The sequence below is a fragment of the Notamacropus eugenii genome, chromosome 6 (genome assembly GCF_028372415.1).
Source record: "Notamacropus eugenii isolate mMacEug1 chromosome 6, mMacEug1.pri_v2, whole genome shotgun sequence".
In the NCBI taxonomy this organism is placed as follows: domain Eukaryota; kingdom Metazoa; phylum Chordata; class Mammalia; order Diprotodontia; family Macropodidae; genus Notamacropus; species Notamacropus eugenii.
The window spans coordinates 265507876-265530565 of NC_092877.1; the positions used below are offsets into that span (position 1 = coordinate 265507876).

Here is a 22690-nt window from a genome sequence, read left to right on the forward strand (position 1 = left end):
TGTTTGCCTTTGTTGGGAGAAGCACCATACTGCCTGCTCATCTGAAACGTGAGCACTGTCATAACTGTGCTAACATATTTTATAACATATGCTATCCTTGGGTTCCAGAGGCAGCTAGGTAGTACAATGAATGGATGGATCACTGGGCCTCTTCCTTCGTTCCTTCCTCCCTCCCTCCCGCCCTTCCTTCCTTCCTTCCTTCCTTCCTTCCTTCCTTCCTTCCTTTCTTCCTCCTTTCCTTCCTTCCTCCTTTCCTTCCTCCTTTCCTTCCTTCCTCCTTTCCTTCCTTCCTTCCTTCCTTCCTTCCTTCCTTCCTTCCTTCCTTCCTTCCTTCCTTCCTTCCTTCCTTCCTCCCTTCCTTCCTTCCTTCCTTCCTTCCTTCCTTCCTTCCTTCCTTCCTTCCTTCCTCCTTTCCTTCCTTCCTTCCTTCCTTTCTTCCTTCCTTCCTTCCTTCCTTCCTTCCTTCCTTCCTTCCTTCCTTCCTTCCTTCCTTCCTTCCTTCCTTCCTTCCTTCCTTCTTTCCTTGCTTCCTTCCTTGTCTTGGGTTTGCTTATAGTGTTGAAAACTTCTAACACAGATGTCCTTGTGATATTTACGTGACTAAATCCTTTTAAATGGGGTAAAAAATGGCCTGTTTTGTATCAAATCCCACTTTGCTGCAAACAGTGCTATAGTGAGGATCCAGAATAGCCTAATAATGCGACCATTCCTTCTTCTCTAGAGTGTTGTATACATTACTGATTAAAAAATACATCACAATGTAGTTTCCAAATGCTTGGCATGTTGTTCTAATTAGTATCTGCTTAGCAGGGTGAAATGAAAATTAAAAATTCAACTTCCTTCCTATGGGGATTCAGTGTATAATTCCCCCCTTTCTTCTTTTTTTAAAAAGACTAATAACTTCTTTATTCTTGAAAAACAAATCAAAGTCATATTCTTATAAACATAAAATAAAAGGAAAAAAAGGAAACAGAAACTTCGACAGATGTTTCTATACTGAACCACCCAAAAAGATTATGATTTTTTTTCTCCTTAAATAATAAATAATGCTTAGCCACACATTAAAAAAAACAGCTTCCTTTGTATCCAGATACAACATGTTTTTTGAGAGGGGATTTTGAGCGAGAGGGGAAATATTATGATGTAGATATTTTTATTTTGTTTTAGTAGATCTCCTCAGTCATCACAGATATTGTAACATAGTCAGATGTGGTGGTGCACCCTTGTGATCGCTGCTATGGGGGAAGGTGAAGCTAAAGGATCACCAAAGCTCCAGAATTCTGAGTTTCAGTAGAGCCAATATGGTGAGCCCTGGGGAGTGTAGGGCTACTTAGTGGCCTAAGGAAGGGCAAAACAACCAAGGTGGGGAAGAGAGCAGATCAAAGCTTCCCTGCCGATCAGCAATGGCATTAGGCATGTGAGTAGCTGTGGCACTTTCAGACTAGGTGAGATAGGGAAACCCAGTCTCAAATACACATGTGCATTTATGTACAATAACTTTCCACTTATTAAGCAATTTCAATGACCAAGTCGCAGGTGTTTACATAAGTTTCCTTCTACCTTCCACACTTTCCTCTCTTACTTCTTCTTATTTAGGAAAACAATTTTCATTTCAGAAAGTGTAAAGTGTATATATAAGGTGTGTATGTACACATATATATTACAAATATGTGCATATATATTCTCCTAAGAGAATTAAAAAAAAACAAGGATGATATTACAGAGAAGTCTCTTATGTTCCTCTAAATGCACTATTGCCTTCTTCCTTTTCCTCCTAAATGCTGTTTCTTGTTTATGTTTTGAAGATAGAGGTCATCATCTAACAATAGACTTCTGTGGTGCATTTTTTTTTGTTGGGCTAGGTTTCTTAAAAACCCAAACAGGAAATGCACACATTTCATTGATACTCTACATGTAGCTAGCTGTGTATTTTTAAAATCAATTGATCTGTTTATTTACGTTTGTTTATTTATCCTTCATCTATTTATTTATTTTCAGTGTTCCACAATCACTACCATACAACCTAGATTTTTTCTTTCCCTCCCTCTCCCTCCCTCCCCACCCATCTTACCCCTCCCTCCCAAGGTGACATACAATTAGCTGTGTATTTTTTACCTCCAGGATCTTAGATTTGAGGGCGAGGTGCCAGGTTGCTGGCACCAAAGTCTTAATAAAGACATGAATCATCTCTAGTAATATCTTAATTTAAAAAGAATTAAATTTTATTTTCAGTTCTAAAATCTCTCCATTTCAACTCTCCTTCTTTGACCTATTGAGAAGGGATGAAAAACAAGTCATTAGTTATGTAAAAAGATATGCTTTAAACTGTGTTGTTGAGACATTTTAGATGTGTCTGATTCTCTATGACCTTATTTGGGGTTTTCTTGTTAAAGATCCTGGAATGGTTTGCCATTTTCTTCTCCACCTCATTTTATAGATGAGGAAACTAAAGCAAACAAGGTTAAATGACGGGTCCATGGTCACACAGCTTATAAGTATCAGAGGCCAGCTTTGAACTCAGATCTTTCTAATTCCAGGGCCAGCACTCTATCCACTGTGCCACTTAACCGCCCATTTCAATCTGTATCTGGAGTCTATTATCTTTAGAGATGGGTGGCATGTTTCAGCAGAAATCCTCAGGAATGGTAGTTGATCATTGTGTTGATCAGAGTTCCTAAATGCTTCAAAATTGTTTGTCTATACAATGCTGTTATTTTGTAAATTATTCTCCTGGTTTTGGTCACTTTGCTTTTGTAGCAGTATCTTTACTACATCTTTACCTAGCTGCTCATTAGAATCAACTTTTCTAGGTCTGACATTTCTTTTTGGTCATAATCTGATTCCTTTATAAATTAAGATCCTCTCTCCCTTAAAACCCCAGCCTAGGATCTTTTTCATCATGTTTCTGCTTGTCATGGAAACTTGGGGACGTGGAGGCTAGAGCAGTACTACCTGGTTCTAGCTTTATGGGTAAAAAGTTGATGAGATTGTCTTTAGAATTTTTTGGGATTTTGGCCTCAGTTCATAGAACTTATTAAGGTCTTGTCTCTTTTAGGGACTGCCATTAATCAAGTACAACACAGCTTGTGATCTGCAGGTAAGCTTCCAATTTCATCACTGCTTTCTTTGTTTTAATATTATATTGATAGATATGAAAATCTAGGTGCATTGATGGCACAACTAGCTTTTGTATGCCTGTTTTTGTTGTCCAAGGCTATATTTGATTATCTTATCTATTTTAAAATGTATTTTTTAAACTACCCTAGCTGGGCCTAAATACATTAAGTATTTAGGGGGACATGTTTGGGAGATTCAGGTCAGACACAGAATTTCACATGGAGTATTTACTCCAAACATCAGGCCTTTCCTGTCCTTTGTTCTTGCTCTGAGCACAACTTCAATAACCCTTTTTGTGGTTTTTTTAATAAATGTGGTTTTTTTTTTTTTTTAATAGTCCTGAGTTCACTCTCAGTTTCATCCTTCCTGAGACTATTCTAATGGGCTTGTGTCACTTACTGGTCATAATCCTTGGTTATATTGCTCTTCCCCTCCATCTTTTATTCTTTAAAGATTTGAGTTTAGAAGAGGCTTACTTGTGTTGCTATACCGCTTTTTTTGTGATGTCTCTACTTCTTGTCTTATCTCAGATCACGTGTAATCAAATTTTCACAAATTCATGCATTAGAGAACTCCTGTTCTTGAGTCAAGTTCTTTTTTAAAGTTACTGAACATAGCAACATACCTGTGTTTTGTCTGTATTCTTAAAATATGGTTTGCTAACATCCCATGCCTAAGTGTTCCTTCCTTGGCTGTTATGAATGTCCAGATGACATGGTTGCTTCCCCACCAAGGCTCTCATTACTTGTACTTTGCCCAACTTCTTGGCCAGAGTAAATATTTTTTTCTAGGTGAATTCTAGTTTGTCAAAGTCTGTTTTAAAGTGTAGTCAAATTGAACTGAATATGCTAGATGTGGTGTGTTCTTTCTTCGTTGCTGAAGAAGACCATGCCTTCAGAGAAATAATGACATGAGTCAGTTCTGAGTGAGGGAGGGCTGTGCAGGTCACCAGCCTCACTTCTCCTCCAGAGCCATCTGACCAGATATTCATCAGGATTACTGGAGATGACCCAGGATGAGGCACTTGGGGTGAAGTGACTTGCCCAAGGTCACACAGCTAGTGAGTGTCAAGTATTTGTGGTGAGATTTGAACTCGGGTCCTCCTGACTCGTGCTCTATCCACTGCACCACCCAGCTGCCTGCTAGATGTGGCATGGCCATCACAGAGTGCAATGGGGTTTTTTACCTGTTTTATTGACAATTTTCTGCTTCTATTACTCATTTAGACTCAAATCAAAGTAGTGCCCTCGGTGTAAAGATTTCCTGATTTCCCCAAATCTATGTAATTATTTCCCCTTTGAATTTTTAATGACACATAACAGACGGCTTCATATTCTCACTATTCTTTTTTCCTCCTTCCATTGGATGGCAAATTCCTTGAGGATAGTCAGGGCCTGTCTTAATTTCTTTTATATCTCTTGTAATGGCTAACACATTCTTTCTACATAGTAATTGGAAAAATATTTATTGAAATTCTGTTGGACTGAAGGGTCCCATTAAAAGAGCACTGGTCTTAGAGCCAGAGGACCTGGGTCCAAGTCTTTGCTTTGCTGTTAACCCTCTGTGTGTGTTTTTTAAATGTTATTTCAGTTTTGTCATTTTTAAATCAAAAAGCTTAGACTAGATGATTGTTAAGGCCCCTTCTAGCTCTAATATTCTGGGAAATTATTTTAGATAATAAAAAACCAACATATTATGTGGAAAATAATTTCCAAGTGGAGACATCTGAAACATTAAAATGGAGACTGAATTCACTGGTGATTCAGATTTAAAATGTATCTTGTTGGGACCAAAGGAATAGAGGTAAAAATATGTTAGGACCATCTTTGATAATAAAGGAATATATCAAAAGGGTCTTGGCAGGGTTGGATTAGAGATACTCAGAGGCCAGCCTATGGAATGATTTGAGGTTCCCACCTGTAGAAATGAAAATGCATAAATGTCATAACTCTTCCTGTGTGTTACTGGGCAGGCAACTCCTATTCGATACCTCACCCTGCCATTTGCTATCTGATGTCTTGTCACCTTCTCAATTATCCAATCCTTTGCTTTGATTCATTTCCTTGCTGTACATTTGTCCTCTTATAAGAGCCACCCCTTTCCTACAGAGGGGATGGTTGTACCTCATCTCTGACCTCAAATATGGAAAGATTTTATTCCCTTCTCACCCCACCCCCATACCTCTAGCTCTGTATTTTATGATGATTTGACACTGCTGAAGAAACAGTGCTGCAAATATCTCAATGCCTCAAATTTTTTCCTATTGGCTTGGCAGCATTTCAGTCATTGCTTTATCCAGTAACTCTAGTGGCCCTCAGAATCCTTTGAAGCTCAATGCCAATCCACTACAAACTATAATGAAATATGTAGTGAGAAAAGTTTCCATTAAAAAATATCTTTTTCTTTCCCACTAAACCATAGTAGGAAATGGATACATTTATATATTTCAAGCTAATAGAAGTCAAAAAATTGTCTAATTTGTTGAGTATTGACAAGAAAATATCCATTTCATCTTTTATTCTCCTTAATTCATTGTTTTCCTAGTTGTTTTCAACCGAGGAAAGTGACTAAATGGTATAGAGGAAAAATAAATATTTTGGGAATCAAAGGACTGGATTCATATCCTTCTAACACTTTCTACATGCCCTTGGGGCCATCACTTAACTTTTGTGAGCCTCAGTTTCCTTTCTGTAACATGATGCGGTTGGACTAATTGCCTCTGAGGTCTGTTCTACCTCTAAATCTATGATTCCATGGCTTATTTCTTGCTAAAGTACAACCAAGGGTATTTCTATAGAACACAGATAATCAATCTATTCATTTTTAGTCAGATTTGTTCACTGGGTCAAATGTGGCTATAGAGTTCAGAGGTGCTTATAAAGTTGAAGGCCAGTGGGTTGACTCATTTTCTGCAAGTTCATAGATTAACTGTGCAGCAATTCAGAGAAAACACTCAGATTTCCCACTATTGTACTAGTTCCTGGAGCATTTCACTCCTCCTACAATCCATCTTTCATACTAATCTCAGAATAATATATCTTATACATAAATCTTGTCCTGTCATTCCTCTGATCAATATTTTTCAATGTTTTGCTCTTCTCTATCTAGTAAAGTATAAATTCCTTTGCCTGCCATTCTATACCCCACTATGTCTTTTCAAGTATAATTACAAATATTAGAGCTAAAAGAATCCTGGAATAACACAATGCATCAATAAGAAGCAATGGACCTGGTCAGATACTAGCTAGCTGGCAACATTATTTTCCAGCATCATTTTGTACTTTTCCTTTTTATGTATCATGCTACAGCTGAAATGGAGTACTTTCTGTCCTCACTATGTTCTCTATCCTCACTCCCCCAGCCCCCCAAACACAAACATACCCTGATTTTTCCTGTCTCTGATTCTTTGTTCAGGTTGCTTCCTATTTCTGGAATGTCCTTCCTCCCTAATTCAAATGTCACCTTCTCCAGAAAGCCTTTCCAAGTCACTCATGATCTACCTTCCCCTTTGAACCTCAGATAGCACTTGGTGTTATAATTCTCTAATGTGCTTATCATGTCATTCTGGGGTGCAGTAATCTGTGTTTGTGTCTCATCCCCTGTGACAGTCTGGCTAAGTGTTGTATCTCCTCCAGTTTCTGGTGCACATTATAGGTGCTTATTAATACTGAGTAAATGAATTGTTGCTGAATGAATGAAACTGGCCTCTAATGTGAGGGGCAAGACACTTAAAAACAACTTTATCCCCTAGAAAGGGTTCTACCTACTTGTGTAGAAGGCATTCCATAAATGCTCGCTGATGAAGTGATTGATACAGAATGCCTCTGAGGGACTGCAGATGGAGACTAAAAACCTTGTGTCACTTTTTTAGTGTTGACAATATTTTTAGCAGATTATAGTAAATATAGACAGCATACTCCTTAAAATGAAACAGGCCATTTTGGTTTAGTTTTACTGAGCTAATCTGAACAAGGGATATCTATTGGATGCTTTTAGATAAGCCTTGTGAAGGTTCATGAGATCAAGACAGTATTTAAAATAATTGCAATAATGCTTCTACTCTGATGAGATGACTCTTTTAAACACTTTTGCCTTTTAATTGTGCATCAGGTTCAAATTTCTTCTGTGCAAGGTTCTATACTTTTTATTTCTATTGTATTCATTTTAGATGACTGTCATTCATCAATCTAGTTTTTACCAAGTGTGTACCATTTACCTAGCAATATGTTAGGTGCATTGAGGGTACAAAAGAAATGAGGCAAGAAAGTTATCTTCAATAAGTTTACAATCTAATGAGGAGAACATGTTAGAGAACAAAGGGGTCCTATTAAAGAAGCCTTGCTCTTACGGTAACAAGATATTGATTCAAGTTCTTGTTCTTCCACTGTAAGTCATATGACCCTAGGTCATACACTTCTTTGGGTCTCTGTTGCCTGTTTTGTAAAAGCAAGATGTTAGACTAGATGATCTCTATGTTTTTGTTTTAACTTTGACTTTAAGTATAACTAGAGTTTCACATTAACCAGAGAGATCAGTGTGGACTGATGTACTTGGGAAAGATTTCATGCATGACGTGGGAACCAACCTGGGTCTTAAAGGATGTAGAGCAGCTGGACAGGTGAAGGAAAGGATGTAGAACAATACAGGAGAGGTGACTGCATAGAGGGCACAATTCAAGAGCTAGCAGAATAGGAACTAAAGGTATGTTTTGGGGGAATGCAATAAATTTTACCAATCCATGAATTCAGGATTTTTGGTTTCTAGTATTTTCTACCTGCTGTTCCTCCGGTCCTATTCAAGTTTAGTTCCTCACCTATTGCTACAGTCTTCTCATGAATCCTGTCCTGAATGTTGGCTCCATCCTTCTTGTTAAAAGAGGAATTAGATGTTAGACAGATTTCAAATTTATTAGTATTTAACTGAAGCCACAACAGAGAAGAATCAAAAGAACCCTGAGTCTTAGGGTAGATAAGGGACCGTTGTCCAAAGCATCTTGTTTTGGTAGCAAATCTTTGTATTATTATTCATTCTTGGAGAATTATAGATCTCATCTCCAATAAAGCAGATGTACCCTGTATCTTAACTGAGTACACAGGGTGGGCTGAGATTATGGTAGGTCTTAAATCAGAATGAATTTGGACTAGACAAAACAGGCAACATGGATTTTAGGTTTTTGAGCACTTGTTTACCGATAAAAGTCCTGTTTTATGATGATTAGCTTGGCATTAGCAGGTAGCATAGACTAAGCTGGGGCAAGACTGGAGGCATATGTATACTAGCAAGGCAGCATTTCTAAATAGTCCAGGCAAGAACTGATGAAGGACTAAATGAGGGCAGTGGAAGCTTGACTGGAGATGAATGGGAAGACCTGAGTATTTGATAAATGATTATATATAACTGATGTAGCTGAAAGAAGAATTAAAGAGGGACTTTAGATTTCTAACCTCAGAGACTAGATGATGATTGGGAAAGGAAGTAAGGTTTTGGGGAGGAGAATGGTGAGTCTAGTTTTGAATCTGTTATTTCTTTCAAAATTCTCCATCCTTGTTTTTGTGTCTCATTTCTTTAGTACTTGCATTTCTTTGTCCTTTTTTTTGTCAAGTGGCCATCCTTTCTTCAGTCATTTCCTTCCTGAAAACACATTTCTTCCAAAAAGCCTTTGAGCAATAATCCTCCAACTCACATCAAAAAACATGTCAGAACAAAGCAAAACCCCAAGCTACCCAGACTTAACAAGCACATTCCCAACTCTGCTGAACTTAGAACATCTGCCTTATGAATAGTTAGCAAGTCATTTTCTAAGAACACACTGTTTGTTGGTCAGAAAATGATAAATTATGGATACTGTTGAGAGCATCCATTTTTCTCTCCACATGGTCACCCGTGGGACTCATCACAATTCCTTTGTGGTTCCAGCTGGACACATGTCCCTTTTAGGTCACCCTGTCTTTATTAATTTTTCTATGATATAGATTTAAAGGCAACTTTTAATAGTGCCTGATTCCAATCATTTCATGTCTGCAAATTCTCCTGAGATCAGCTTGGAATTTTACTATAAAGTAAATAGAAACAGTACTATCAAGAAAGGGAGAACAACTGATTACACAGAAATCACCTTTTCCAATTTCTTAGGAATCATGTTCTCTAGTTTACTCTCCTTTGCCTTGCCTGAATATATTCACTTCTAGGATCCTAGGTTTTGAAAGCAGCCTTCATCTCTTTCTCTCTTCTCTTGTTGCACTAATAAAATCAGTCATCCCCTCAGCAATAAGCAGGTAAAATGACTTCTTTTGTAGAATCCTTTGTGTGTAAATAATTTGTTTCCCCTCACCCCCACCCCAAGCATTGTGTTGGAAAAAATATCCCACATAAATTGATTGTATAGATAGGCTGATTGTAAAGCAAGATTAATATGGAAACACAAGAAGTTGGCAATAAAACCTACTAACTTAAATCACTCACATTTGTGTACAAGCATTCATATTTAGCAACAGTCCCAAGGCTGAGATTAAAGCTGTTTGGTAGGTTACTTCAAGGCCTTTTTATTGCTAAATCTTATTATGTCTCTAAAATGTAGAAATTAATCACCTGTCATCAAAGCTGCAGTGGATTATTGACTTCTAAATGTCTCTACAAATTGATTCATGACAGAATGAAACAGGAGACTGAACTAGCATTGAAATTCTTTTGCATGTGATAAAAAAGGTCTATTAAAAGCATTTCAACAAATGCTGCCTATTAGGTAATCATCACAAAGTACTTTCCTATCAAAATGAGGTGCTTCTGGACGAGTCTTGATGAGGTGTGTTTTTTTTCCAGCACTGATCTGGTAACATGAAATTATTCTGAAACCCCAGGAAACTGATTTGAAAATCCATTTCATTCTTACATTACATAGTGCACAACTTATTCCTCAGTACTAACACAATATAAAAAGAGTTATGAAAATCTATGCCACTTTAAAAAAATGTTAACACACGTAGATGTTTCAATTCAATATGTTTTGGGGCCATTTCTAATTCACCCATAATGGATCAGAATGGGAAATCCTTTCCATGTCTTAACTAAATTCCTTCATGCCTCTTACAGGCTTCAACTAGGTAGTTCTCAAGAAAACATGACTTTGATTGGCCTTGGGGCCACCACAATCTAGGGTCTTCTATTGATGTCACAGTGTCAGATAGTTAAAAAACATTTCTCTTTTACTATGTGCCAGTCACTGTGCTAAGTGTTGGGATTTATGAAAAAAAAAATAAAAAGAAAGAAATTTCCTGCCCTTGAGAATCTTATTATATTCTAATGGTAAGATAACACATACAAGTTGAAAGGTTGAGGAGGTACCCAGTAGGGACATGATATAGAAGTCTGGAGAATGAGGTCTGGGTCCTTCACCAAAATGGAGGCTCTGTAAAGAACTCATCAGTAGGAGAAGGGCCCACAGGAGTGGAGTGAGAAGGCAGCTGAGGCACGGTGCCCTAGTCTGGAGAACCTAAGACTTTCTTTTATTATCACTGTGTTGCTTATACTCATATTCAATTCAACAAGCACTTATTCAGTACTTACTGTTTGCTAGGTGTTGAATGTCCACATGCCTTTCTCTTTTTTTGCCTTGTCTTTTTTTTTCACATTTCATTTAAACTTTGGATCTCCCCCTTAGCACCTATCCATAGTGCTCTATCTCCAATTTAGATTTAGCTCAATTATCTGTTCTCTTTCAAGGGGAATGGAGGAGGGAAGACTGAGATATATATTTATAGAAGGAAGTTCTCTATGCATTTATATAAAGGTTGAGTGCTGCCACAAATTCAAAATATGGGGATTGGCTAGATTAGGGTTGGCAGCAATCATATCTAGAATTTGTCCCAACTGGGTTAGCTGGGGGATACAGGCCATTTTTAGGGGAACTTTTAAAGTGTCTAAAGTGTCTCTAACCAGTGTTGGTTAAAGAGGTCACTGAAGCCAGGAGAATCTGGGGAAGTGGTAGATTGAATATTTTCTCCACTTTGTGCTTAAGAGTCTCTTGTTAGAGCTTTCAGTTTAGTAGATCTGGACTTGAATTCTGTCTACTTAGTCATGGTATTTGGAATATAATCTTTCTATGAAAATATAATATACCTTCTGAGTTCTGAGAGATCTCGTAGATATCACAAGTGCTTAACCAGTGTTAAATATTGATAAAAACATCAGTCATTGGAAATGTAATTTTCCCCAATATTGCAATGAAGTTGACCTGTGCTCTTAGTTACAAGGTATATGTGACCTTTAAGGAGTTACTTTATAGTCAGGAATTTAATTATTTCATTCTTTAATTTCATTATTTATTATCAATTATGGATTAAATTAGTGTCATTCATTTGTAAAAACTGACTATTTCCCAAGACTACCTCTGCCTTCTGGGTAAGTAGCTCCCCCTATATTGTAAAGTCATGGCAGCAGCCCTGGCATTCCTTCATTTTTTATTAACTTAGAGAAGTAGATTAGGATTTTATGTGTATGAAGGCTTCATTTGGTTCAAAATACTGCAGATTTTTTTCCATTCACTTGAAACTCTCGAGCAAGTCTCCTATTTCCTAATTCTCAATCCTAATTGAATTGGGATAGAGGAGAAATTTGTGATGGAGGCAGTGTGTTGTTCTTACACATTTGGTAAAATGATCTTGGCTTTGATGCTGATTGTGTACCTTAGATTCTGACTAGAATTGTGGAGATGATGAAATATCCTAAATTGTAAAGCCTCTTTGTTATCCTGGAGCTAAAACAGATCTGTGTATGAGGCAAAGGGAGTATGATGAGGCTCCTCAGGAGTAATACTCAACCCTCAGCAAGCCATGTATGGATCATCTACACACAGTGTCCAAAGTTGTTCTGCTCTGCAGATTGCTGAGTACCACAGCCCTGATCTTCTGGGTGATAGAGAAGTCCATTCCTGAGAGTGAAGTCTTAGGTGTGACTCTGGCTAACTAGAAAAATGATCTGACAGGAGGAAATCCTGTTTTTGCTCTTCTCATCATGTGGGAACTCCCTACTGCTCTCTATCCTTTGCCATACACGTGAAGGTTTGCATTGATGAGGCATTGTGAGGTAGAGGAGAGAGTCCTGGATCCAAAGTCAGAGATCTTGGGCTCAGATTGGGAGTGTGTGATTTACTGCCTAATTAAATTTGGTTAGATCAATCTATCTCTAATTTAATCTATCTAGGCTCAGACACTTATTAGCTGTATAATCCTAGGCAAGTCACTTAACCTCTATCTGTCTCAGTGTTCTCAACTGTAAAATGGGGATAATAACAGTACCTACCTCATAGTTTGTTGTGAGGAGTAAGACAATATTTGTGAAGTGCTTAATATGAGGTCTGGCACATAGTCAGAACTATATACTTTTATTCCCTTTCTACCTTTTGAGTCCTGAGTTTCTTTACCTGTAATTTGGAGGAATTAAATTTGTTGAACATCAAGGTCCATTTGAATCAATCACCTTATCAAAATACATTTTTAAAGCACTTACCTATGAGCCAGGCAGAAGAACAGGTGCTCAGAATAGAAATACAAAAGTGATACACTCTTTGCCCTCAGGGAGCTTATATTTTTCTAGCTTTAAAACTCCTGGAGCTAGCAACAGTCACTGGTTGTAATAGAAGTCACTGGATGTAATAGAAAGGTGCTGAAAATAATTAGATGCTGTTTTCCTTATAGAAAGATATTCTCTATCTATTTGTCTATCTATCTCTTTTCTATTTATGTCATCTATTAATCTATCATCTATCTAATCTATCTCTTATCTATTTGTCTATCATCTATTATCTATTTTTATCTATTTATCATCTATCTGGATTTCTATGGAATTACTCTTTTCTGAAAAGAAATTGAATTTAAAATGGATGGAAGTGAGAGATTCAATAATTATGTAATTAATTCAGCTCATTAATGCATAAAGAGTTTCCTATAAACTGGTTTCTAAAAGAGGATGTAAATCTAGGATAAGCTCCTATTCAGCCCAGATAGTTTAATATCCCTAAGTTCTTGCTTTCTGGAGAATAAGCCATTAGGATAACTGCATGCCTTCTTATCTATTAGATGACTCTTCAGATCTTCTGAGAAACCATTTCTGGGCCACCTCTGGGAAAGTGGTGACAGGGCTTCTGAACCTTTTAGCCTCTACTTGTCACCTCCTTTTTCAGTATGTCCTTTGACTGGTATTCATGCAGTGGTATGGGTCCCACATAAAGGGGTCATCTTTCTACATTCCATTCAGAATCTTAGGATATTGTTGGCATTAAGTGATGGATAGTTACTCAATTAAAACTAGAACTTTGGTTTTTGGGAAAACTCTTGTTAGAAAACATTGTTTAGAGAAACCTACATCTTCTAGGGATGTTTTAAAAAACATCCTAAGTTTTAAAATTTTTTCAAAAAATGTTTTTTAAAAAGAAAATCTTTAAATAACAGAGTTGTTTTTTGTTTGTTTGTTTATTTGTTTTTGGTTTATTTCATCTGTCCTTGCTTCTTTCAGTTGATCTTGGCAATACCTCCTATATACAACATTAGACCAAAATAAAGTTACATAGAGAAGACAGTCAGGACTCAGTGACCTTATTCTGCATAGCTCCCTTCTTGGCATGTGCATCATATAATTTGGTAAGTAGTTTACACATATACTCCTATGGTTTTTCAAGGGGCTTTTATGAGTTGCCAAATGGACAAATGTCAGCAAGTTTCAAGGGTTGGTTTACCAGAATTTCTGAGCTTGTGAAAATTATTATAACTGGATAAAGTATCTATAAACAAACCTGGCTAACTTCAGTGGGAAATGTTTTGCCCTTTGTAATACTAGTGCCTTACATATAGTCGGAACTTAATACAGGTTTACCAAATGGAATGTGTGTCTGTTGGCTGGATACCTAACTATAGGATAGCTATGCCTAATGCTGAAACAACACTATAAGAGACAGTTGATTCTGTCAGTGCTGTGGCCCAGGGTCTGTTCATTCTTGGAAGCAGAATGGCTTCCTCCTCTTCATATTATCATATTCACATATTCATCACATATTCATAAGTGTTGCTTGAGCACTATACTTGTCTATTTTGCCCTGGCGTCACCAAAACTGAATGGGGAGGGAGTGAACGCAAGTGTTTCACTTTTCGTAGGGTTCTCCCTTGAACTCCCTCCCTCCCTTTTTATTTGGAGACATCCTCCTGATGCTGGCTTCTACACAACGACAAGAGAATGCCTCCCAGGGATGGTTGGTTTAGGATTGCTTATCTTTATCCCTCAGGTACACATTTGGTTAAAGGAAAAACACATGAAGGGTAGGTAAAGGAGATTTTCTTAATCTTTACACAACAGAAATGCCTATTTTTCTCACTAAGTAAGGGTGACAGAAAAGGGTGAGAAGGCTATTGATGGAACTAGAGACTGTAATAGCAATGATGAAGATAGCTAGCGTTTATGGAGTGCTTGAAGGTTTTTTTTGTTGTTCAAGTCATGTCCAATTCTTCATAATTCCATTTGACATTTTCTTGGCAGAGATACTGGATGGGTTTGTCATTTCTTTCCCCAGATCATTTTACAGATGAGTGAAACTGAGGCAAACAGGATTTAGTGACTTGCCCAGGGTCACGCAGCTAGTAAGTGTCTGAGGCCAGATTTGAACTCATTAAGATGAGTCTTCCTGACTCTAGGTCTGGTGCTCTATCCAGTGAGCCACCAGGCTTCCCTTTAAGGTGTGAAAAGTACTTATGTTAACATCTGATCCTCACAATAACTCTGGGAGGTAGGTGCTATTATTTTTCCCATTTTGTCGCTGAGGAAACTGAGAAGGTGAGTGGTTAAGTGTCTTGCCCAACTAGGATCATACAACTAGTAAGTGACTGAGACAGGATTAGAACCTAGGTTTTCCTTACTTCAAATAGCACCTACCTCCCAGAGTTAAAAAAGACACCCTCTATCTTTCATTGAAGGGAGAAAGTACAGGTTAGAGAAGAAGTCCTGTTTTTAAAAAAGTTTTCAGAGTTAAATTCCAAGCATTAGAAGGGACCTCAGAAGTCATCTAATACAACACTATGCCATGCCAGAGTTGAGTGAAGAGATTGAGAATATTTGCACAGAATAATGGTTGTTGTCCTTCGTTTTTGAAGAGGACCAAAATGACATCACCATGATAAACTCAAGTTTCAATATGTCCAACTGTGACTGATTAGACTAATATGAGCTCAGAATGCTCTACCACAGATTGAGTACAGGTATTCCATTTGAAATAGAATAATGGTTGATACTTATACAGTAAACTAAGTCAAACAAAGATTCAGCGACTTGCCCAGGATTACATAGCTATTGTCTGAGATTGGATTTGAATTTAGGTGTTCCTGACTCTAGGCAAAGCCTTCTATCCACTGTGACAACTAGTGGTGTCTCAAGCACAAGGAAAAATGAGTGAAGGTTGTGAAGAGGAAGATTTCTACTAAGTATAAGATACAACTCTCTAAAAATTAAAGCTGTCCAGAAGTGAAAGGGATTGCTTTGAGAACTGGTCATTTCCCTTTCACAAGGGGCGGGCATCAGGCATTGACTGGATGATTACTTCTTGGTGATATTGTAGAATATATTTTTGGCCAGTTTTGGGTTGTATTAGATGACTTCTGAGGTCCCTTCTAATGCTTGGAATTTAACTTTGAAAACTTTTTAAATTTCATTTTAAAGGGAAAAATCAATTCTTAATATTAAATTACATTATAATATGATACTATAATAAACTCTAAAATGAATTAAAAATGTTTGGGGAGAGGGACAATCCAAGACAATGAACCATTGCTCTGCTGGTATTAGTTTTTTCATGCAGTTGATTCAGCCTTCTTAGTGACTTGGTTCATAGGTCAACACCCTCTATCTTCCATTGAAGGGAGAAAGTACAGGTTAGAGAAGAAGTCCTGTTTTATCACCTCGCAAAGGAGACTTCTTTGGTATTAAAATTCAGGCTGTTTCCAGGGTCACTTGGGATATCCTAGGAATAGGAACAAGTCTAAGGGAGCTTCATATTTCCAGTGCAATCACTAGATGATTATTCCAAGTCAGGGCTGATTCTGGAAATCCAGGAGATTTTCAAAGGACAATGGATTGTCTAGTCACCTTGGGATTCCAATTCACTTAGGAAATGTCTTCTCAACGAGGACACCCACCTTTCAAAGCAAACCAGAAGTTTCAGTTGGTGCCATTTGTGGGCCACTGATAGATTCATGTCGGGACTTCCAATTTATGTTGGATTGGCCCCAGACAGATGGGACAGGCTGACTGGACTGAATTGGAGCTCTCAGCTCTGATTTGAAATGGTCCCTCTGTGCTGACAGTTGATGTGATGTCAACTCTACACTTCAGGGAGGAATAGCCTGAGCATGGGTATTGTCTTCTTAAATGCAGAATAAAACTCTACCAGCAGGACATTTCAGTGAAATATCTGGTTTGAACTTGTCTATTCATTTACTCTTTCATTTATTCACAGCTAGGGGTTTCCAGCTGATCTATCTGATTGCTCTCTTGTATACAATGCAGACAGTAAGGAGGGAATTCCTGTAGTTTCTTAACTTGCAAACAAAGGCTGCCTATGACTTTTGGGAATACCCAGCTCTGACAGCCAGCTTCAGGTCTTTATAGGGGTTAAGAGACGAAGACAAGGGAAGAAGAGAGGAGCAGGGGATATTTAGTATAGTAATTGAATCTGAAAAGAGTCAGAGTAAGGAGAAGGGCACAGAGGGGAAAGGAAAAGGGACTGAAAGCAAAAAAACCCCCCAGCATGAATTAGCTTTGCCCTCATTCTCCTAACCCTTTCAGATTGAATTTCTCCATGGCACCAGTTTGCACTCTCTCTAGCAGCCAGAGAACTGGACTGGAGTCAGAGGAACACAGTTCTAATCTCAGGTCTGTCGCTCTGTGTTCTCAGACAAGTTACTTAACCTCTCTGTGTATACTTACTCATCTGGAAAATGACTGAATGACCCCACAGTGTTGTAAGAATAAAGATAACTTGAACAGTCTATGAAGTGCTACCTAAGTGAGGTACAGGGTGTCTTAAAAGTCATAGTGTAATTTCCTGCTTTTTAAAGCTTAGAATTGGACTAAGACTTTTGGGACACCCAACATATTATATTATTACCATTGCTATTTCTCCTTCCCCTCAGAAAATTTCTTATAATGCATTTTAGAATGGAGGAAAAGCAGAAGATGAGAGAAGACATTGCATCGTTGAATGGAAAGAGAAAGGGGTGAGGAAGAAATATTGGGGCAATATATTGGGCACTTGACTTTGTAGTAAGCTTTCCTAAATAAAATCTGCTTCATGTTTAATTTGAAAGGTACCTATAACATGGGCACAGACCTGAGACTGAGACATATTATGGTATCCATTCTGTTCTGATAAGGGAGTTTCTGAAATATAATTATGCCATAGGATTAAACAAACTGAGACTTGGGTATAGCAGATTTACAATACCCTCTTCCCCGTCTTTTCCCTTATTCTCTTTGCTTACCTTTTGCAGCATCACAGAAACATTTGGCAGGCCCGTACTTCAGAGTATGAGAGCTTTTGTTTCAGGAATGGCATATGGCTTTTTGACAGCTTGAACAGACACCTGTAGAAATCAATAGCTGCCTCTGGGCCTTATTGTGACTGCTATGATGTGGACTGCCTGGCCTCTTCTGTTCATTCTTAATCGGAACCTTTTGGTGTAGCCTTATATCTCCTTGAGACCCAAGGCATCCAGCTCCTCCATTTCCAAACCAAATATTCAAGATCGTCTTTTGCAAGTGTTAATTACAGGCAAAGGTGAAAGGGGGAAGTGCTAGTGAAATGTGTTAATTCTCAAAGCCCATCTTTTTTGGATGCCCATAGGACTTCCAGTATGCAATTTCTACGCTGTTTCATAGTTTGCTCTAATTTATCTAACTAATGACATGAAAGATATAAAATTGGTAAAACTATGGTGTTTGGCTTGCTTAAATTAAGTTTATGAGTTTTGCTTAAGCCTGCCAAACAAGTTAAATATTTCATGGCTTTCACAGGCTACAGTTCTAATATTTATAACTCTTGTGTACAGATTTCAAAAATTATAATTACAACTCCCAGGATCCCAGATAGAGCAGATGTTCAATATTTTCTCCAATGTTGGCAGAAACGCTTCTCATGCTCTTTTTGATCCCCAAACCCGTGTATTGTATCTGTTGGAACAAGCTGTTGATAAGAAAGTCTACTGTCATTCTCTCATTTTAACGACCTCAGGAAAAAAATTCTCTGTGAAGCAGGAAGAGAGATGGAAAATTTTATTGTAACCCATAAAGAAATGTTATACAGTTTATTTCACAAAGTTATGTTGTTTTTCAAAGGGTATGGTTTCTCATTTTACCTATATTTAGTTTATATTATATTCTTTAAAAAAATGTTATGGACCCAGCCTTGTTCTATATAATATCTTTCTCTCCTTAAAATTTTTTTGTTGTGAATGCCTTTTTATAATTCACTTGTCTGCATAATGCCTCTTATCTTTCTGTAATTCCTACATGAGTCATTTTGGAGGGGAACTAAGAGTTTGAAGGTTCTTGATAAAAATATGGAATTATCACTCCCTCCCACCAGATCTTTGATTAAATTAAGTCATGTAAATATAGTGGATAGAAGAGCTTAAAGCAGGGGTGGGGAACCTGCAGCCTGGAGGTCACATGTGGCCCTCTAGGTCCTCAAGTGACTGAATCTGCACTTTACAGAATTCTGTGGATTCAAAGGGCTCTGTTTGAGGACCTAGAGGACCACATGTGGTCTCCAGGCTATAGGTTCCCCACCCCTGGCTTAGAAAATGGGATTTGGGCTAGATGTGTGTGTGTGTGTGTGTGTGTGTGTGTGTGTGTGTATGTGTGTGTGTGTGTGTGTGTGTGTGATATTGTCACAGTAATTGGGCATGAGACTCAAGAGGAATAGGTCCTGAAAGGGAGAAGATGTTTTATGTAATGGTGATAGAAGGACACTATGGCTGAACTCTGTCTGTTTCACAATTTTACTCATGACCTCCCTGGGAGAGAAGTCATGTCAATGTTAGAATGTAATAGAAGTGTTTCGATCCTTCATAAAGTTCATGTATATAAAGTAAGATCAGCAAAAAAGTGATTTAAAAATATAATAATTGAGTTAATTAATTCTCAAGGAGATTAGATTTGGAAGGCTTTAAAACACACTCTTTGACTATAATTATTTATTTATTTTTAATCAATTTATTTTAACATTGTTTATTATTAATAGGATATTAGCTTATATGCCTTTGGGTTGGAACAGTAGACATGGCTTTTTATAGCTTAAAATGACCTAGATATTTATTTTTATATATGCCTCTCATGTGCAAGGTATTGCTTGTAGGAGAAGCAAAGAATAACATTTCTTACCTTTGCGACACTTCTACTCTCATAGGGAAGGATAAGACACACACACCCATGCACAAATAATTGCAATCAAAGCTAGGATGTGAAGCTACAGTAAGAGACATACAATGTGATGATGATAGTTCAGAGGAGGGCTTGTTTTTGACTGTAAAAAAAAAAGAAAGGGCTAGAAGAACATCAAGTTTCATTTTAAGTTCGAGGGTGCTGGATGAGAGAACAACAGGTTGAATCCTGAAGGCAGATCAACAAGAATATGAATAAAGTGAAACTCAAAGCAACTCAACACAAATTATGGGTATTTATCCTTTTGTGGGATAGGAGAGTCTTAAGGTTTTATTCACAGAATTCAGTTTTAAGAAGTTTAATGTAACAAAGTGACATTTAGAGGGCTCTGACCTAAGGTGAGATCATATGTGTTACAATATGACATTTTTAATAAATTAGAATTTTAAAAAGTATTCCACTGGACAAATTCCTAAAATGAAAAATGCTGATGTCAAAATCTCAAATGTGTAAAAGAATATTCTTCACAAGCTATAATATTGGAGCACCTTGAATTACAAATATTATAGTATTACTTGTTCCTTGGGCCTCTATCCCACATAATGATGAGGATACAAGACAAATGATCAATTGATATGCTTGATTTCAGTGACTAGTCAACAATGTAGTATGTCTATAATGTGTCAGCCAACCCAAGGTTCAACTTGCTTGAGGAGCACCATTTGGTGCCTGTCTACTGAGATGACAATTTCGCATTTTGCTTTTTACAGGTACACATCCAGAAGATGGTGTTCAGTTTTCTGAAGGAAGGATATTGATAAGCTCAAGAGTCCAGCGTAGAAGAGGAGCAAATGAAGACAGTGGGAGTTCTTCATATCAAGAAGATCTAGAGGGAACATGATAATCAGCTTCAGGTATTTGAAAGGATGTAATGTGGATGTTCTGTCTGACCCAAGAGGAAAAAAAGTAGGTGGGAGGCACAAAGAGACAAATTTGGTTGCAACATAAAGAAAAAAATCCAGGCAAGTATAGCTATTCAAAGTGGAATGGATTGCAGTGGGAGTTTGTGAGTTCTCTCTCATTGGAGGTTTTTAAACCTGAAAGAATGGGAATTTTTGTTGTAAAAATTGGACGAGATGGCATCTGATAGCCCTTCCAACTCTGAGATTCTGTGATTCTCTGATTGGACTTGTTAGGATTGTAAAAAAAAATTACTTGAGGAAATAAAAACTTTCAGAAAAAAATGGAATTCAAACATTGTGACAGATTTTTAACTGCCTTTGCCCTTTGGAAGCTCTACACTGAATCAAATAGCTACAAACAACTGACCAAAGAGAATTTATCCTTAAATCGCGTTTGTGATTCACATCTCTTTTACAGTCTTACAGCAGAGTACATTTTTCTCACTATAATTCAGTACTTGCCATGTCAGTCCAACCTCAGGGCCCAGATTGGTTGGGGGTGGAAGAAACATATTAATCTTTAGAATGGTGAGGCTTTTTTCTTCTCTGAATCCAGGTTTGTATTAATTTTCCTGAAACTCCTTCATCTCCCTCTCTTTGTCTGGAAAGGAGAGAGGCTACCTTCTCTGACTCCAGCATCTAATCAGCTCCCAGATCAATGGACATGGAGCAGCCAGTAAGTTTATCTCTGAACATGTTTTGCTTTTCCACTGATGTACTGTATAGAGACAGAGAATGAATGGAAGAAATTCTACAATTATATTATAAATTCCTTATACATCAGAATATTTATCTTTCTGATTCTACAGATGAGGAAACTGAGGATCACTGAGGCAAAGTGACCTATTCAAGGATAGATGGGTTGGAAATGATGTTGCAGATCCCATGGCTCACATTCCTGCAGCATCATTTCCAAACTATTGGATTAGGAATAGGAGAGCAAAGATAAGGGATACTAACATACTCCAATTTTGAGGGATATTTAGAATAATTAAATGTGTGACCATCCCTCAAAATTTGAGTTTTGAGTATTCCTAACCCTTAGTTAAATATATATACTTGGACAAGACTCCCTAATAATTGCTTTTGCCATTCTCTTTTTTCTGTATTGTTTTTTTGGTTCAAAAGTCCAGAGTTTTTTCTGCTAGACCGTGGTGTTTCTCAAAATTTGTATGTATGGCTCTTCCAAATTTAGGAACTTGAGGTAAAATGAAAATCCTGAAAGTTTCTAAAGCTGATGAAGATATATCATATATATAATATGTATATATATGCATATATATACATATATATATATATATATATATGTATGTTTATCTGGGTATCACATGCATGCACACATACACACACATATACCCTGTCTTGCTTTCAACCCTGAATAATATCTAGAACAAAGTCCATGCCCTGGAGAGATCAGTATTTAAATTCTCAAATGGATTTCTTTTCGATGCTACCTAGTATTCATAAATAATTGCCTGTTTTTCAAAGCCTAGCACCCTACATTTTCATCAGTCTTGCCTTATGTATGCTTTCTATAACAACATCCACTTAATAGCCCACAGAGATTTGTCACTTTGGATTTATCTTACTGCCAGCTTCCAGAAATGTGTAAATGCTACTATCTGCCTTTTACCATTTTGGTTTAAATCTGATTCACTTTCTCATTGTTGAAATGATTCATAAGACATTTTTTAAAGGACAGAGAACCTCAAGCAAAGCTTACTGCTTTAAGAAAGAAAGAGGAAAAGAAAGAGAAATCCCCTGGGCATGCTGAGGGCTCCATCCTACCTTCCAATATGCAGTATGCATTATCACGCATCTTGGAAAATTCAGCTATTGTGCATGTGCATGCAAGTTTTAGTAAGTGATTGTTCAAATTATGTGGCACTGTCTGCCAACTGTTCAGAGGACAAAATAGAACCCCTAGTCTTGGAACTGATTTGCAAACTCACAATGCTTGAGATGATCTGTATATAGTATTCTCTTGTTTAATTTAACAAGCAGAGTTAAGAGGAGAATGTCCAGGTGCTCAAATTATCCAAGGACAATTTTGTGCGATTCCAGCACCTAGAGAAAATGGCTCTCACTGACTGAGATCAGTTTTCTCAGATTGAGATGGGCACAAACTGCCCAGGGCTTTGTTAGTAATCCTTTATAAATGGTGTATGTGTTAATTTCTTTGGTATATTGAAGAA

The 22690-nt window shown here is 37.4% G+C and overlaps 1 long non-coding RNA gene across 1 annotated transcript; it reads left to right on the forward strand.

The window, feature by feature from the left end:
• Positions 1–3049: 3049 nt before the first annotated feature.
• LOC140511374 (uncharacterized) lies at positions 3050–21169 on the forward strand. Its single transcript, XR_011969522.1, has 4 exons — positions 3050–3097; positions 13627–13751; positions 20304–20447; positions 21052–21169. It is a non-coding gene; the product is annotated as an uncharacterized lncRNA (long non-coding RNA).
• Positions 21170–22690: the final 1521 nt, after the last annotated feature.